This window comes from Macaca thibetana, chromosome 6, assembly GCF_024542745.1.
Source record: "Macaca thibetana thibetana isolate TM-01 chromosome 6, ASM2454274v1, whole genome shotgun sequence".
Classification (NCBI taxonomy): Eukaryota; Metazoa; Chordata; class Mammalia; order Primates; family Cercopithecidae; genus Macaca; species Macaca thibetana.
The window spans coordinates 66,370,115-66,389,089 of NC_065583.1; the positions used below are offsets into that span (position 1 = coordinate 66,370,115).

At 39.4% G+C, this 18,975-nt stretch overlaps 1 long non-coding RNA gene across 2 annotated transcripts; it reads left to right on the top strand.

Annotated features, from left to right (window-relative positions):
• The first annotated feature begins 1,497 nt into the window (after window positions 1–1,497).
• Window positions 1,498–16,642, top strand: LOC126956270 (uncharacterized). 2 transcript variants are annotated; one of them, XR_007726266.1, is made up of 3 exons: window positions 1,498–2,473; window positions 3,590–9,065; window positions 9,175–16,642. It is a non-coding gene; the product is annotated as an uncharacterized LOC126956270 (long non-coding RNA). The 2 variants fall into 2 exon arrangements; XR_007726265.1 differs by having other exon boundaries at window positions 1,509–2,473; window positions 3,590–3,772; window positions 6,126–16,642.
• The last annotated feature ends 2,333 nt before the right edge of the window (window positions 16,643–18,975 follow it).

Genomic DNA, 18,975 nt, shown 5'->3' on the forward strand with positions numbered 1-18,975 from the left:
TGTTAGTATGATGGGCTTCCCTTTGTGGATAACCTGACCTTTCTCTCTGGCTGCCCTTAAGATTTCTTCCTTCATTTCAAATTTGGTGAATCTGGCAATTATGTGTCTTGGAGTTGCTCTTCTCGAGGAGTATCTTTGTGGCGTTCTCTGTATTTCCTGGATTTGAATGTTGGCCTGTCCTACTAGGTTGGGGAAGTTCTCCTGGATGATATCCTGAAGAGTGTTTTCCAACTTGGTTCCATTTTCTCCCTCACTTTCAGGCACCCCAATCAGACGTAGATTTGGTCTTTTTACATAATCCCATACTTCTTGCAGGCTTTGTTCATTTCTTTTTCTTCTTTTTTCTTTAGATTTCTCTTCTGGCTTCATTTCATTCATTTGATCCTCAATCGCTGATACTCTTTCTTCCAGTTGATCGAGTCGGTTACTGAAGCTTGTGCATTTGTCACGTATTTCTCGTGTCATGGTTTTCATCTCTGTCCATTCGTTTATGGCCTTCTCTGCATTAATTATTCTGGTTATCAATTCTTCCACTCTTTTTTCAAGATTTTTAGTTTCTTTGTACTGGGTACATAATTCCTCCTTTAGCTCTGAGAAGTCTGATGGACTGAAGCCTTCTTCTCTCATCTCATCAAAGTCATTCTCCATCCAGCTTTGATCCGTTGCTGGCGATGAGCTGCGTTCCTTTGGAGGGGGAGATGCGCTCTTATTTTTTGAATTTCCAGCTTTTCTGCCCTGCTTTTTCTCCATCTTTGCGGTTTTATCTGCCTCTGGTCTTTGATGATGGTGACGTACTGATGGGGTTTTGGTGTGGGTGTCCTTCCTGTTTGTTAGTTTTCCTTCTAACAGTCAGGACCCTCAGCTGTAGGTCTGTTGGAGATTGCCTGAGGTCCACTCCAGACCCTGTTTGTCTGGGTGTCAGCAGCAGAGGCTGCAGAAGATAGAATACTGCTGAACAGCGAGTGTACCTGTCTGATTCTTGCTTTGGAAGCTTCCTCTCAGGGGTGTACTCCACCGTGTGAGGTGTGGGGTGTTGGTGGGCCCCTAGTGGAGGATGTCTCCCAGTTAGGCTACTCAGGGGTCAGGGACCCACTTGAGCAGGCAGTCTGTCCGTTCTCAGATCTCAACCTCCATGTTGGGAGATCCACTGCTCTCTTCAAAGCTGTCAGACAGAGTCGCTTGCATTCTGCAGAGGTTTCTGCTGCTTTTTGTTGTTGTTGTTGTTGTTGTTGTTTAGCTGTGCCCTGTACCCAGAGGTGGAGTCTACAGAGACTGGCAGGCCTCCTTGAACTGCTGTGAGCTCCACCCAGTTCGATCTTCCCAGGGCTTTGTTTACCTACTTAAGCCTCAGCAATGGCGGGCGCCCCTCCCCCAGCCTTGCTGCTGCTTTGCGGTTAGATCGCAGACTGCTGTGCTAGCAATGAGGGAGGCTCCGTGGGTGTGGGACCCTCCTGGCCAGGTGTGGGATATAATCTCCTGGTGTGCCCCTTTGCTTAAAGCGCAGTATTGGGGTGGGAGTTACCCGATTTTCCAGGTGTTGTTGTCTCAGTTCCCCTGGCTAGGAAAAGGGATTCCCTTCCCCCTTCTGCTTCCCAGCTGAGGCGATGACTCGCCCTGCTTCAGCTCTGGCTGGTCGGGCTGCAACAGCTGACCAGCCCCGATTGTCCGGCACTCCCCAGTGAGATGAACCCAATACCTCAGTTGATAATGCAGAAATCACCTGTCTTCTGTGTCGCTCGCGCTGGGAGCTGGAGACTGGAGCTGTTCCTATTCGGCCATCTTGCTCCGCCCCTGGGCTTTGCCTTTCTCTGATGACTCCCTGATTAGCTTGATAACTAACCTCCTGAATTCTTTTTCAGGTAAATCAGGTACATTTTTGGTTTGGATCCATTGCTGATGAGCTAGTGTGATTTTGGGGGGATATTAAAGAGTCATATTAGCAGAGATGTTTTGCCATATTACCAGAGTTGTTTTTCTGGTTCCTCCTTATTTGGGTAGGCTTTGTCAGAGGGAAAGTCTAGAACTGAAGGCTGTTGTTCAGATTCTTTTGTCCCATGAGGTATTCCCTTAATGTAGTACTCTTCCCCTTTTCCTGTGGATGTGGCTTCCTGTGAGCTGAGCTGCAGTGATTGTTATCTCTCTTCCAGGTCTAGCCATGCAGCAAGTCTACCCAGCTCCAGGCTGGTACTTGGGGTTGTCTTCACAGAGTCCTGCAATGTGAACTGTCAATAGATCTCTCAGCCATGGATGCCAGCACATTATTTGGATGTCTCCTGGGTCCTGCAGGAGCAGTCTATTTTCTTCAGAGGTTCTATGGGTCCTCTCTGGATTTCTGGTTTGTTCTTACAGTCATTCTGGAGCTAAAATTCACTGTGAGAGCCTCTGCATGCTGCTCTGAGTCGGAACTGCAATCTAGTCCTACCGTCTCATCTGCCATCTATTTTCACTGCAGTTATTTGAGATGAAATTTTATGTAAGTCATAGGAGATTGCAAACTGGGTAATGACTGTTGAATGTTTAATACTCATAGTATTTATGGAAGATAATAATGCTTCTTCTAGGCTTATAAATTTATAATAGCATAATGTAAGTTATCCATTAAATGTTGCTAGTCTATACAGCATGTATCTGGAATGTGCTTCCCTTCAGTATTCTATGATATTATAGATATCATAGAATCAATGAAGTATGATTCTATCATACTGGGGGAGAGAGAAGGTGCAGAGAGGGGAATCAATGAAGATACTTGACTGCATTAAAAACAAATGTTTTTCCCTCCAATTCTTTTCATTTTGTAATGCTCCATCTCATTTTATGTTTCACTATTGTCTGAAGAGAGGGCAAAAATCATCAACTGAGGAAACAATTGAAAAAAATTCTTACGGGGAATTTTTTTATTTCAAAAATTGATTTCCTTACTAACCAACTGTAGGTAATTTAGCAACCTGGGCTTAAACTTCAGGAGACCTAAAGCCATTAATCTTTTCCCCTTAAACACAGTACAAAAAGAGTCTCAATACTAGATGACCCAGAGGAAAGGGATTATATTACCCAAACCTGCAAGTATTATCATACTTTTCAGTCATTGAGACAGTTCTTTTTTTTTTTTTTTGTATTTTTTAAGTTAAGCCATCATATTAGAAAAAAAATTTAAAACAGAATAAAAGAAGTAGTATTTTCTAGAAGATCTCGCAGAACTGACCCTTCTTCCATTCCCCACTTCTCTCCAGAGGCAACACCTGTGAGCAGTTTCTTTTCTAGAAATTGACCTGCAGGTACAATCTCATATGTGTGACTATGTTCCTACACACATACTTATATACAATGTTAGCCTAAAGACCAACTGACTCCACAGAAATTCAAATGTCTTTCATTTGATACAGTCTGACATTTTTCTATTCCAAATATCTATTATAGGTTATTAGGAAAAGAGACCAAGTTAATAATCATTGTCATATTTTGAAAAAGGGCTAAGGAGTGACTTGGCAAAATGACTTATAATGTCATAAAAATAATTAAACAATAATAGCTGAAAGGTCATAGAACAAGAGTTTTATGTTTTAATTCTGCTCCTCTTTTGTTGCCACAGCATGAGAGAATCTTTGGACTTTGAGCCTTGGCAGAGTTGGACTGCTACAGAAACCACCACAGTCTGGCATGAATTAAGTCCCATTGCATAGGTGAACTGGAGCCAAGATTTCAACCTCCAAATGATTACTGCTGGGGGAAAAAGGCTCTGGGCCATGCTGACAATGAATATCAGCTGCTCTGGGTAACTGGGACTGTTTCTACTCCTCTCCCCACAGCCAAAAAAGCCAAATTGTGGTTCTTATAGTACTGACTGGATTATTTGTGTTACATTGCTTCCCCACTGTCTTCACATCATAGAACATGTAGAAAAAAATTACTGCATTTGTAGGGCACCCACAGTAAACCCAGGAGGCAACTTATAGGCAGAATTCACCTAGCTCTAGTTGAATCATGTCCCAGTTCCTCTCAAGGGCTGAAGGTATGTTTTAGTACATAGAATTCATTCCAGGTAATGGAATTTGTAATTTGTAAATATTTGCTACTTATCACACGGTCTGTAGACCAACTTTATTGTAGCAGCACATCATCTGGGGCATTTTAGAAAAGCTGACACTCAGGCCCCACGTGAGACCTATCTGTGCTGCCCAGGCTGGAGTGCAGTGGCTGTTTATAGGCATGATCATAGTGTAATAAAGCCTTGAACTCCTGGGCTCAAGCGCTTCTCCTGCCTCAGCCTCCTGAGTAGCTGGGACTACAGGTGCAAGCCACTGTGCCCAGCTAGCATCTATATTTTAACAAGTCCCCAAATGAGTCGTATGTACATTAAAATTTAAGAAGTGTTGGTCTACAGGGTAATGTCTACCTCCGTGGCATGCTTTAAAAGACCCTTGGAGATCTATGCCCTGCCTACTCTTCCAGCCTCATCTTTGGTAACTGCCTCTCTCCAACCCAATGATAGTAAAGTATCTAACACCTGAAGGCACTGTACTCTCTACACTACTGCCTTTGCACAGGTGGTTCTTAGCCTAGAATTAATTCTCTTTACCTGCCCTTTTGAACTCTTACTTATCATTCAACTCTCAATTTAAAAGTCAAGCTTCACCTGCCCCAGGAGATCCAGGCAGAAGGAGCGGGCAGCCCATTATAAAGCCTGCCTTCCTCTTGCTTCCTAGTTCTGACTGTGTGCCTTTGTTACAATACTTACCACATTGTACCGTAATTCTGTTTGTTCTCTATTTTCCCAAGCAGTCTGTGAGCTCTTGGTGTCAGTATCTTTGATTTACTCATTTTTTAATTTCTAGGAGGTAAACACAGTACATGGTAGATACGCAATTCATGCTTCTTGGAGAAATCAGATAATCTTGTTGGCCATTTCTGCTGGAAAATTACTTCCTCTTAAAAACAATAATGTATAAAATATTTATAAGTCATTTCAAAATAATTCTGTTTGTACTCCTCTGATTTGTGGCCAGTTTCACAAAATGCAGAAGAGCATATAAATCCATTTCTTATCACTCAGTCCAGATATAAAATCAAGGTCCATCTTTTCAAGATTTAATGTAATTTAATGGTCATTTATATAATAAAGTGATAGCAATGAGACACTAAACCATGTCAAAATAAGTTATGGAAGAAAACATCTTCTGATATGAACACTGTCTAATAAATCGTTGTTCAGTGCTTTTTACCCACCAAAAATGTAGATATTGGGCAGTTGTAGATATTGGTCAGTTACTGTCTTTTTTTTTTTTTTTTTTTTTTTTTAGATACTAAGAAGTTCTTCCTAATTCCTAGCTAGTCTATGTCCACTTTAAAGATCATGTTCTTGGCCAGGCATGGTGGCTCATGCCTGTAACCCAACACTTTGGGAGGCTGCAGCAGGCAGATCACCTGAGGTCAGGAGTTCAAGACTAGGCTGACCAACATGGAGAAACCCCGTCTCTACTAAAAATACAAAAAAATTAACTGGGCGTGGTGGCACATGCCTGTAATCCCAGCTACTCAGGAGGCTGAGGCAGGAGAATCACCTGATCCCAGGATGCAGAGGTTACGGTGAGCCGAGATCGCGCCATTGCACTCCAGCCTGGGCAACGAGAGCGAAACTCCGTCTGAAGAAAAAAAAAATCATGTTCTTGCATTGTATCCTTTTTATTTTTTTGGACACAGGTACAGGGTCTTGCTCTGTTGCCCCAAGTTGGAGTGCAATGGCATGATCATAGCTCACTGTAACCTCAAACTCCTGGGCTCAAGTACCCCTCCTGGCTTAGCTTTCTCAGTCGTGGAGTATCCTTTTTCTTCCCCAAGCATTGTAAACTTACCCCCCAGACTCCACTTTTTAAATCCTTGTCTGGACACTAGGGCCTTTTCATTGTGTTAGGGAGACTCAGAAAAGGAAAATGTTATAAAAGACCAGTTTTCCCTGATGGCTAAACAATTAGTGGTGTAATTTACCAAAGAATTGCAGCCTGTGAGACGCAAGGTGCTGAATAAAGCCAAGCAAATAGTTTCTTTACTCTTCTTAGCTTAGGAAAGTAGATATGAAGGGAAGGATGTTAACTGTCTCAGAATATGTTGTGGGCATTTGCCTTTGACAGATGGACCTCCTAGGATGAAGGAAGGGGAAGTGGTGCTGACAGCAAGCAGGAGAAGAGGACCCAACAGCTGGCTGCTCTTCATCCCTCACAGAATGGCACGGAAAGAGAGCAAATAATTTCAAAATATCTGGAAAAACATTTAGACAGCACAGACAATTTATTTGGAACCTCCATATCAGGAAATTGCTTCTCTAATGCAGTGACTTACTACTGAAAAGAAAGAAAAAATCTCTTATGTTTGCAAAATTCACTTTGCACAGTGCCTCAAACTTAGACCTAGTGGTCTAATGAGAATGTGGCTCATTAAATTTCTCACAGGGAGGGAAGGGACCCAGGAAGTGTCCCCCAGATCTGGTTCACAGCCTAAGGGAAAAACACCTATGCCTTACTATCAAAGGGTATAAGAAAATAGTATTAATCTACATTGTCCTGATTAATCACTCCTAAAGGTATAAACAGGAAATTCAGGCCCGTTACCACCCTCCTAGGAGTGCCAGCATATTTTACAGTCCACAAAATCCTGCGCAAATCTCCCTTCCCTGTTCACACCTCAGAGACACAAGAGTAAGCCAAGTTTTTTGAACCATGATTTTGCTATTCATATATATCGAAGCGCTTTCATGTTCTCACAAAACTTGAGGCCCTGAAAGTAAGATTTATGCCCTGCCAGGAAAACTGGGTTTAATGTAGTCCCACTACTGCTATTGAGTAAACTCTTCAGAAGAGCCATCAAGTCTTAAGAAATCAGACATAGCAGAGCCCCTACAGAACTAAAACACATTTCCCCCTAACCAGGATTCACCTGCACTTCAGGCTGAGACTTTTTTCCTAGGGCTCAATACCCACCTCCTGCCTGGTGAGGTATCTTTCCTCCCAAGCGTCCTCAACACCTTTTACACATCTGCCATGATATGTAACTTCTTGTACTGAAATTGTCTAATGATATATTTGTCTCTCCCCAATTACACCACACTGTCCTTGAGCAGGAAACAGAATCTTTTTCGGTTTTATTAGGTTGGTGCAAAAGTAATTGCGGTTGTGCACTGCAATCACCTTTGCGCCAACGTAATAGTTTCCCAGTGCTTACAATACATAGTAGGTGCTAGTTAATATTTGTTGAATTGAATGGAATGGAATTCATCTGAGCCAGTTTCCTGCCCAGCCTGGAATGGCACTGGGACAGGTGTCATACAAGGCTCCACACCCAGCTATGGTGCCATTCTGGTGACCTTTAGTAAGCCATTCCCTATGGCAGATATCATTACTGTACAACCCAGGAATCATAAAAGCTGCCACCTGGATCAGTAGAAACAATAAAAACATATATCCCTTTCTATAAAGTACCCTAAGCTCTTCAGAGGAGAGAAGGATGTGTTTGGTTCAAGGTTTTTACGAAGAAGATGGTATATTAGCCAGCCCAGTAGAATCTCACAAATAGGACAGGACTTTACTACATGGCATATACTTTTTTAAAAAAATAAACTTTTTCATTTAGAAAAGTTTTAGATTTCCAGAAAAATTGCAAATATAGTACAGCGAGTTCCCAACTGTTCTGCACCAGTTTCCCTTTCATTGACATCTTACATTAGCATGGTTCATTTGCCACAATTAATGAGCCAATACTGATGCACTATGATTAACTATATTCAGATTTCCTTAGGTTTTACCTGGTGTCCTTTTTCTGTTCCAGGATCCCATCCAGGATACTATGTTACAAATAATTCTCATGTCTCTTCTTGGTGGTGACACTTTCACGGGTTTTCCTTATTCTTGATGACTGTGACAGTTTTAAGGAGTGCTGGTCAGGTATTTTGTAGGATGCCCCTCAATTGGGATTTGTTTGAAGCTTTTCTTATATTAGACTACATTATGGGTTTAAGGGAGGAAGATTACGGAAGTAAAAGTCCTGGAGAACTGGCCTTGGAGTCACGAGCCAGAGGCTCTCCTGGGCGTTTGATAGTGAGCTGAGATGAAGGAAGGACCAACCAAAAGCAACAAGCCTCTGGCATGGAAGACAGAACAACCTGGGTAGCTGATGCAGTGGAAGACATCACCTAAGGGATTTTATTATCTTTTGTGAGTAATGAAAGACTGGCATGTGGAATAACAAGATTGAAATATGACCACAATCAAAGGCACCTGAGCAAAGAAACACACCCAGGCCCTTCTGAGTGGTTGAGCCTTGAAAAGTAAAGGCAGATAGTGGACAGTTTTTAAATATGAGACAAGAGTAGTGGGTGGTGGCTAGGACCATGGAGTCACCTGGCTCTGCCACCTTCCCTTCTAATGACTTTGAGTAGGTCACTCCACCAATGACTTTGAGTAGGTCACTCCACCATTTGTGCCTCAGGGTGATTATCTCTAAAAGGCAAATACAACAGTACCTTGCAAAGTTTTGTGAGGATTAAGTAGGATGATATCAGTAAGCACTTAAAATGGTGCCTTGCCTATAATGAGTGCTTAAAAAATATTAGCTGTTATTATTAAATTAAGATGTGAGCAGAGCTCACTGGAGAGTCATCCTAAAGTTAAGACCCAAAGGCTCAGAGGCTTTTAAATAAATTAGCTGGGGGAAAAATAGATTTCTCGAAAAAATTCAGGAAATTTCCCTTTAAAAATCAAAAAGACTTAGTTACAACCCCCACACACCTGCTGGCAGGTGTAGCCAATCACAGCAGGAGAGGGCAGATGCCTGGAGTTTCTCAGGAGCATGGCTCAGACCTCCTCATGTCTTATCCCACACGATTTAAATTTAGAATCCTATTCAGAGGACAATTAACCAAAACTAAGTATATTGTACTGTCTAGGGTCATGAACTAGAACAAAGCCAACTTGGCCTTTATTGGAACAGTGAACTTGGGACTCCAGCTCTTGAACCAGCCAGCAAATGACCTGTTAACTCAAGCAAGTTTCGACTTGCACCCTCATCTCAGAGCTCTGGTAAGGATTAGAACAACTCAAGTATCCTTACAGAATGACTTGTAATCTGCAAAGTGCTTTTAATTGAGAAGTATGATTTGTTATGCGTTTCGTTATGCTCTTTACCCAGGTCTTTCATCTCTGAAGAAGATGATGGGAAACGTGATTTCTCCTCTTCATACTCCTTTTCTCATTTATTCTGCGGGTGTTATATTATAGGTGGTACAAGTGAATAATAACAATAGAGGATTCATTGAGCCTTTAGTCTGTGTTGGCTACAATTCTAAGCTCTTTACATATATTAACTCATTTAATCCTTGTAACAGGTCTCTGAGTCAATACTGTTATCGGGTCCATTTTTACAGATGAGTAAACTGAGGTATAGAGAAATGAGTTGCTAAAAGTCTCATAGCTATAACATGGCTATATTAGTTGTGACTAGGCTTGGTTGTATGAAAACTCAAATAACATGGTTTAATCAATTAATCAAGTTATAGTTTAATTGTCTCTGGAGTAAATGAAGATAGAAGGTAGGTGGTCAACAGTTGGAATGGAAGCTCCACCATCCTTAGATTCAGGCTCCTCCCTCTTTCCTCTCCAGCCATTTTAGTGAATGACTTCTATCCTCAGGTTCTCCTCAGTAGTCCAAGATGGTGGTTGGATGTCAGGTATCAGAACGGTATTTCAGTTAGAAGGAAAGGAAAGAGAGGGCAATATGGCTCTCCCAGAAGCTGGACATAAAAACTTCCATTGATACCTCATTGGTCAACCCTTTCTGCAAAGAAAGCTGCAAAACAGCTTTTCTTTTTTTTTTTTAAGTTGGGCACATTTCTCAAAGTTCTGTTACAAAGAAGGAGGAAACGTAAATATTGAACCCATGTACCATAAAATACAGTTTCTTGGACTATAACTGTGGTGTTGGTTGGCAGGTGAAGACATAACTGTGTCACTGTATTTATTTCCCACTAGGAATAGTCATTTAGAAAATATAAATAAGGTGGTGCACATAATTTTAAAAATTAGAACCTTAGTAAAGCTTCCAGGTTTCCCTTAAGCACAATAGATTTATAATTAAGAAAATTCTTTAACTTCATAGTATTTAAATGGTTATTTGAGACTCTTAAATTTAAGAGTAAAGGAAAGGCAAAGTAGTGTTTGAGTAAAATTATTTTTCTCCTTATTTTTATTCTGAAATTTTAATTTGAAGCTTTTCTCCCCACAAGGCATTATTCTCAGGTTTCTCTTTCAAAATATTCAGTACTAAAGCTTTCATTTGTCTTCTAAATAAAACAAGGGAAAACAACATTTGAATTAGATGGTTAGATAGTTTTTAGTTGGATTATAGTATACCAGATTGTGGCTAACACTTTTGACCTCAGTTTCTCCCATTGTAAAGTAAGTATATTTATTCATTTGTTCATTTATTCGTTGAGTAAATACTTTTTGGACTCAATATGTGTTAGATATTAATACTTTATATTTGATAGTCATTTTTGTTTCATTGTTAACCAAAAAATGGGATAATATGTAACAAATTATTTACAGCTTGTTACTCTTACTCAATGAGTAGTTTTACAGTTAAATAAAAAGTGTTTCTTTTCATAAGAGTAAACCAAATTTGTCTTAAGAGAATACTGAAAAAGAAAGGTAAAATTCCATTTGGAATCACATGAAATTCGAATAGTTCAAATAAGTACATATCACACTGAGAATATTTTATATTATAAATCTTTAAAGATAAGCATATTGGAAGGAAAACGTCAACAGTTTTCCTTTTCAAGAGTAAACAAATGCCTTGTGAAACACAAAGTTCTCCCCTAGCAAGTTGGTGAAATGCTAAAATAGATATATTTGCAGAAAATATGCTTATCACTTATATTAATGTATCCATATTGTTTCTCTAAGGGAATATTTATAAATATTGCTACTGCATTCCAGAAATGTGTTGAGAAGAAAATCATAGTAGAAGATTCTTCTGCAACGGAAAATATAATAAAAATATTTTCCCTGATAGCATTCAAAACCATGCATGTCACAGTAAATGAAGAGGTATAAATTCAGAAAAAGAGCCTCAGGCTGTGGCTGGGCTGTTGTGGGTTATATTTGGTCTGTTATTAATTCTGATTACCTTCTGACCCTAGACAAGCCTTTCAAACTATTGAGCTTTTCATCTTTGTTTGCCAGAGTGCACAGCCAACAGAGCTGTGGGAGGAACTTCAGAACACCTAGGAGCTGCAGAGCACCAGTCAGAGATGTGCTTAAATGTTGTGGGCATTGGGGAAAGGAGCCACAAAAGTGGTTTGAGTCCTTAAAATAGAGTATATTCACTTCAAATCACAAAAGACACAGAAGCCTCCATTTCAAATATGGATTCAGAAAAGAAGTTAATGAAGAAAAGCAGAGTCCATGAGAAGGGAAGCATCAAGAACACCAAGACTTGGAAAAAGATAGCTCTCTAGGAGAAGAATATGGTAGTTATTTTTTTTTTAGGCAGAAAATCAGTTAACAAATACAATTCTCAACATACTTTCCCCTTTGTGGCCTTGATTTTACTCAGAAAAAGGTGATTTAAAAACAAATGACCAGGCGCAGTGCCTCACACCTGTAATCCCAGCACTTTGGGAAGCTGAGGTGGGGGGATCACGAGGTCAGGAGTTTGAGACCAACCTGACCAACATGGTGAAACCCTGTCTCTACTAAAAATACAAAAATTAGCCGGGAGTGGTGGCAGCCATCTGTAATCCCAGCTACTCAGGAGGCTGAGGCAGGAGAACTGCTTGAACCCGGGAGGCAGAGGTTGCAGTGAGCCAAGATCATGCCACTGCACTCCAGCCTGGGTGACACAGTGAGACTCCATCTCAAATAAATAAATAAATGAATAAATAAACAAACAAACAAATCACAGCTCCCCTCCTTGCATTGGCTGATCAGTGTGTAATTTAGGGACAGATGAAAAGATGCCGGCCTCTCTGCCAAGAACTTGTCCTTCCTGCTCCTCAAAGTCAATGTTATTTGTGTGTGTGTGTGTGTGTGTGTGTGTGTGTATAGATGTGTGTATATGTGTGATGTGTATAGACTCCTTTCTTAGCACCTTTTTTCTACTTTGTGAATCTCTTCCCAGATATTTTCCTCTTTTTGGTAGAGCTAGAACAACAGTGCTCAAGCTCTACCAAATACTCAGTTTAATCAATAAGTCAGTAGCATATATTGGTGTTATTAACATTTTAAATTTCAATTTAATGGAGATAAGAGCTGTGCCTTTTATTGAGGAACCCTGGCACAGCAAGACGATTTTTAAAATATGTGTTAGTGGCAAAATAGAAAAATGGACCTGATTTATCATTTTGCTAGAGCCAATGAACTCCATGTTTGATCATCAGACAGTAGCCAACCCTATACTAATTACTACCTCCTAATATACCCTATCTCCTCACTCAGTGCCCCTAAAAGTAATACTCGAACTGAATCTGAGATGCTATAAAGTATCCCTCTTCCTCTCTCTAGCTTGCCTCCCTCTATACCCACAAAATAAGCAATCTTGTAAAATAAATAAAGAACAACAGGATGATAGCTCTTAGGGTCAGCCTAATAAGAAACTTCATTTATTTCTGGTTTAGAACATTTCAAAGCAGCAACCAGGAACCTTCAGGATGGTAAAAAACGTTGATGCTTAGCTATGAGGCATTAGGCAGGAGGAGTAATACAAAGTGGATCTTTGCCCCAGGATGATTACTGAGGTATGACTAGAAGGTTCTTCATCCTCTCAAAGAGCAAACTTTTATGGCAGTAACACAACCAGGCATGATGAGAGAAGCAGATCAAAGAAACTAAAAACAGAAAGTGATTAAATTATTTATGATGATGATACAGCTGTATTGATCAGAGGTAGATTTCTCTTTCATCCCTACCTTCCTTGTACCTATAGAAGCTGTCATCACCCTAACAATTTTTCACCTAATGTGAAAGTGTGGGGGTTGATGGAGAGAGAAGTGGGGAGAGGGAGTGGGTGAATAGCTAGTCAGGACCTTAGTTAAGAGAACACTGGTTATCCAATATAGTTCTACCATATCTAATGACAAACAAGCTGATGATCTCCACATATCTCATTTCCTAGGAGAGAAATGGTGTATCATTTCGCTGTGTACCCTGCAGGGAAATAAAGGTTCTGCCCTACCTACCAAGATCATATTGCCTTAGCATCAAAAAGCCCAATACGAAATAAAAGCTTTCAAAACACAGCATGGTATTAAAAGGACATTTATATTTTAAAAGTCTTGTTTGTTTACTGTTGAATCTCCATTGCCTGACACTGCCAGGCACACAGTAGGTGGTCACTTATATTTAATGGACTATTTAATGAATGAATACTACTGGCATATTGGGATTCCATAGATCTAGTTGAGATTCAGGCACAGAGGACCATGAAGCCATGTACTCAACAGCCTGACTTAGGAGGCCACTGGCTCCTGTGATAGCCTGGGCTGGCCATCCTAGGCTTCTTCCTGGGCAAAGTCTTGCTTGCTAGAGAAATATCATCCCCTGCGAATGAGGATGGACTTAGGATATGTGCACACTGTTCTAATTCTACCATTTGAGCAACTCTAAGACAAAGAGTGATCCATTGTTGTGACACAAACAATCCCAAAGAATTTTGTTGCTCTCTTTGGGCCAAAGATTGTGTGTAATAAATTTCTTTTTTTTTTTTTTTTTTTTTTTTTTTGAGACGGAGTCTCGCTCTGTCGCCCAGGCTGGAGTGCAGTAGCCTAATCTCAGCTCACTGCAAGCTCCGCCTCCCGGATTCACGCCATTCTCCTGCCTCAGCCTCCCGAGTAGCTGGGACTACAGGCACCCGCCACCTCGCCCAGCTAGTTTTTTGTATTTTTTTAGTAGTGACGGGGTTTCACCATGTTAGCCAGAATGGTCTCGATCTCCTGACCTCGTGATCCGCCCGTCTCGGCCTCCCAAAGTGCTGGGATTACAGGCTTGAGCCACCGCGCCCGGCCTGTGTGTAATAAATTTCTGGAGAAAACACACTGTTAAGGCTGGGCATGGAGGCTCATGCCTGTGATCCCAGCACTTTGGGAGGCCAAGGCTGGAGGAACCAAGGCTCCTGTTTGAGCCCAGGAGTTCAAGACCGGCCTAAGCAACATAGTGAGACCCTTATGTCTACAAAAAAAAAAAGGAAAACTAGCTGGGTGTGGAGGCATGCACCTGTAGTCCCAGCTACTCAGGAAGCTGAGGGGGGAGGACGGCTTGAGCCCAGGAAGTGGAGGTTGCAGTGAGCTATTACTGCACCACTGCACTCAACCTGGGCAATAGAGCAAGACCTTGTCACAAAAAAAAAAAAAAAAAAAAAAAAAAAAAAGAGAGAGAGAGCAATAATCAACTTTAACTGACGTTTGTAGAATACTTCACCCAACAACAGCAGAATATACACTCTTTTTAAGCACACATGGAATATCATCCAAAATAGGTAATATTCTAGGCCATGGGTTAGTAAATTAGAGCCCAAGGATCAGCTGCCTAGTTTTTTTTTAAAACCATTTTTAAGTGTTCAATTGAGTGGCATTAATTATATTCAAAATGTTGTGCAAACGTTACCACTATCTATACCCAAAACTTTTTCGTCACTCCCAATGTAAACTCTATCCATTAAACAATCCATTCCAGACTCTCTCCAGCCCCTCTACTTTCTGTCTCTATGAGTTTATCTATTCTAGATATTTCATATAAGTGGAACTATACAATATTTATCCTTTTATTTCTGGCTTATTTCACTTAGCATAATGTTTTCAATGTTCATATTGTAGCATATGTTAAAACTTCATTACATGTTATGGCTGAAAAATATTCCATTATATGTATATATATTTTGTTTATCCATCTATTGACAGACACTTTAGTTGTTTCTACCTTTTGATTATTGTGAAAAATGCAGCAATGAATTACAAGTATCTGTTTGAGTCCCTGTTATCAAGTTGTTTGTGTATATAACTAGGAGTGGAATTGCTGAGTCATATGGTAATTCAAAATTCTAAGAATTCTAAGAGGGTTCCAATTTCTCCCTATTGTCATTAATACTTGTTATTCTCTCTGTTTTTGATTCTAGCCATTCTAGTGAGTATGAGGTAGTATCTTATTGTGGTTTTGATTTGCATTTTCCTAATGACTAATAACGTCGAGCATCTTTTCATGTGCTTATTCAGCTGCCTATTTTCATATATAAATGTTTATTGAAACATGTCCACATTCATTTCTGTACCTATTGTCAATAGTTCCTTTCATCCTGTAACAGCAGAGTAGTGATATAGTTTGGATATATGTCCCCTCCTGTTAAAATTTGATCCCCAATGTTGGAGATGAGGTCTAGTTGGAGCTATTTTGGTAATGGAGATGGATCCTTCATGAATATCTTGGTGCTGTCCTCGTGGTAATGAGTTAAGTTCTTGCTCTATTAGTTCTCATGAGAACGGACTGTTAAAACGAGCATGACATCCCTCTCCTTTCTTTCTTGCTCCCTCTTGCCATGTGACATGCCAGCTTCCCTTCACCTTCTGCCATAAGTGAAATCTTCTTGAAGCCTTACTGGAAGCATATGCTGGCACGATGCTTCCTGTAAAGTCTGCAGAACCATGAACCAAATAAACCTCTTTTCCTTATAAATTATCTAGCCCCAGGTGATCTTTTGTAGCAACACAGACTAAGACAAGTAGTAACAGAAATTTTATGGCTTCAAGTCTACAATGTTCATTAATATCTTACCCTTTAAGAAAAAGTTGCTGACTTCCACATTAGACCATTGAAAAGCTGAATATATTTAAAAACATTAAAATCATTCAAAGGATGATCTTTGCTCAAAACAGAATTGGATTAGAAATCAATTCTAATTCAAAAATCAATTCTAATAACAAAAATAGAAAATCTAAACGATTTGGAAATTTGAAATAATTTGGAAATTAAACAACACATTTGTAAATAACCCATGGGTCAAAGAAAAAAATCACAATAGGAAATTTTAAAAATATTTCTAACTTAATTTAAAAACATATCAAAAGTCATGGAATATAGCAAACCAATCAGTACTTAATGGTGAAAGAATGAATGCTTTTTCCCCAAGACTGGGAATAAGGCAAGGATGCCCACACTTGCTGCATGCATTCAATGGAGGTTCTACTGGAGGTTCTAACCAGAGCAATAAGGCAAGAAAAATAAAGGCATACAGATTGGAAAGGAAGAAATAAAATTGTCTTTAATTACAGATGATATTATAAGGAATCTGAAAATAAAATCTGGAATTGATAAGTGAATTTTGCCCCATTGTAAAACACAACCTTATGCAAAAATCAGTTGTGTTTCTATATAACAGTAATTAACAATCCAAAAAATGACATTAAGAAGTCAATTTTATTCACAATAATATTAAAAGGAGTACCTTGCAATATGTAATACAATAAGTACAATATCTGAACACTAAAAGTGATAGAACATTGCTGGAAAAAAATTAAAGAAAATCTCAATAAATGAATATTCTAATATTGTAAAACCAGATTATGAGATGGTTTTACAAATCCATAATTTAATAAAAATAACTAAGCAGTACACTGACAATTAGTGAATTTTATGGTATATAAATTGTACCTCAATAAAGCTTATTCAAAAAATAAGATTTTTTTTAAAATGACCTTTTTGAGTACAGTATCAGTCAAATTTTAGGTTTACGTTTTTGAAATAAATAACTAAGAAAATGTGAGATTTTATTAAAAGTAAGATATTTTAGGTTTCTTCAGTCTCTACCTCTTAAAAAGCTGAACATTCATCATCATAGATTTTTAAATTCAAAACCTTCAAAACTACAATTTATGTGTCACCATTAAAAAGAAAACTTGGATTGTGTATTTTGTTGATGTTATTTGTTAAAGCTATTATGTATTATGCTGGTTACCATCAGAAGGAGAAAATAGAATGTTGTGAATCTCTATAAGTTATACTTATTTCAATAATTGGCATGGCAATAGAGCAGTTGAAGAATTTTCTCCATTTGATGAAAGTTGGCAATTAGCATATTTTCCACAGCAAGGGACCCTTTAATATTGCTGGTCTTCTCAGTGTGAAAAATTCACACATCACATAATCCCTCTATTAAATAGCTTCCTCTTAGGTGGGGAAGTCCCCTGTGAAGCAGCACCTGTCATGTTAATTTTATACTTATTTTTAGAGAAATATGAATTAACATTTTTCTTAATTTTGGTTCTTTTAGGGAATGAAGTTTTAAATTTGCATGATTTTAATCTTTTTTTTTTTTAGAAGAAAGGGAAATAATAAAGCAACTTTTGACATAGGTAATTTTGTACCTATTGATAGTCTGACCCTCTGTCTTTGAACTGCATGCATAGAATTTCAGAAGAAATTTAAATGTTGTCTTCATTTTTGTATGCCTATCTTCTTTGAAAGATCTTTAATGCTCCAGAGTGCTCTTCACACAATGACAATAAAGAGTGGTAAATACCACCAGGTATTGGAGTAAATAAATGCTCAGGACCCAACTTACATTTTCTAAAACTCTTGCCCCCACCACTTTCTTGGTCTTGAGTAGGAATCTAGGCAACTGATAAGGATATTTTGCCTGGAATATTTTCTAGTAGCAAGTGATCAGGTGGACAGCCCTTTTTTAACAGCAGTTTTTTCAGGGAGGATAATGGCAGCTAATGCTGCCAGATGGCAAAGGGATCCTCAGATCAGAGATCTTAGGGTTAAGAACAGGAAGGGGTTAGAGACCATTTAGTCAAAAGCAGTCATTTTATAGAAGAGAAAACTGAAACTCTGGAAGTTGAATGGACTCACTCAAGGTTAGTAGAAACTAACAACTTTCTACCTGGTATCTGTCCCCTCTTCTTCCTTACGAACAAATCCTTGATTTTGTTTAGAGTGGCAATGTTCCCAGAACAAAATAATCACCTCCCCAGCCTTCCTTGGAGCTAGGGGTGCATATTACCCATTTCTCACAAAGGTGTAAGTGGAGGTCACTGGATGGGGTTGGGGGAAGCTTTCTAAGGGGTAACAAATGCCTTGTGTGCTCTTTTGTCTCTCTCCCTCCTGCTTGTAATGCAGACATAAGATTTGTTGTTCAGCTCGAACACTGTGGTTTTTAATCAGGTGCCAGAATCCATTCTGGGTGTGAAAAAATGTTCACATTTAGAGCAATATCTCTTTCTGGTAATCCATCAAGTGTTGCTAACAGTAGGCAAGGACCCATTTATGGATGCTACACACCTTAATTGAATTCTACTAGTTTTCCTGTGGATGCAAAGAGTATACACGAAGTTCTACAGAACTTAAGAGGGACAAGAAGCTTCCAGCTGTATATCCAAGAAGGATTATGATTGTGTCTTGCCTCCTACAGAGCCCTAACTGTGAACATCAGCATATTAACTTTTGCTGCTTGTTCTAAGAGGTTTTCAGCACCAGCTCGTAAAGGAAAGTAACACACTGAAGAAGCAAAGTTCTGGTAGAACAACAGTTACAGAGCAACACTATTGGAGCTTTACGAAGAGGTGTGTTGAAAAAAGAAATGTGTATACTTCTGGATTTCTGGACCAGAGTGGAGACGGTAGAAAATGAGAAAAGGAAGAGGCAAAGAAGAAAAATCCCCATGTCTCTTTAAGCCTGCAAAACTCTTATACACTTACCTGTAAAATAGGTCATTTCGACACACCTGCCCACTGTTGCTGAGTGCAACGCAGACTCTGCCAACTTGCTTAAGGAAAGTGGTTTCACAAACCTTGTAGTAGATCTTATTCGTGTCTAATCTAATTATTGCTGGCAGCGTTTTTCTTTTCTTTTTAAAGAAAAAAAATCAAGCCTTTAATCGCAAAGACTGCCTAGAGCAGAGTGATAGACTGGGACTGACTTTGTTCAGCCAAGTTTTCTTTTG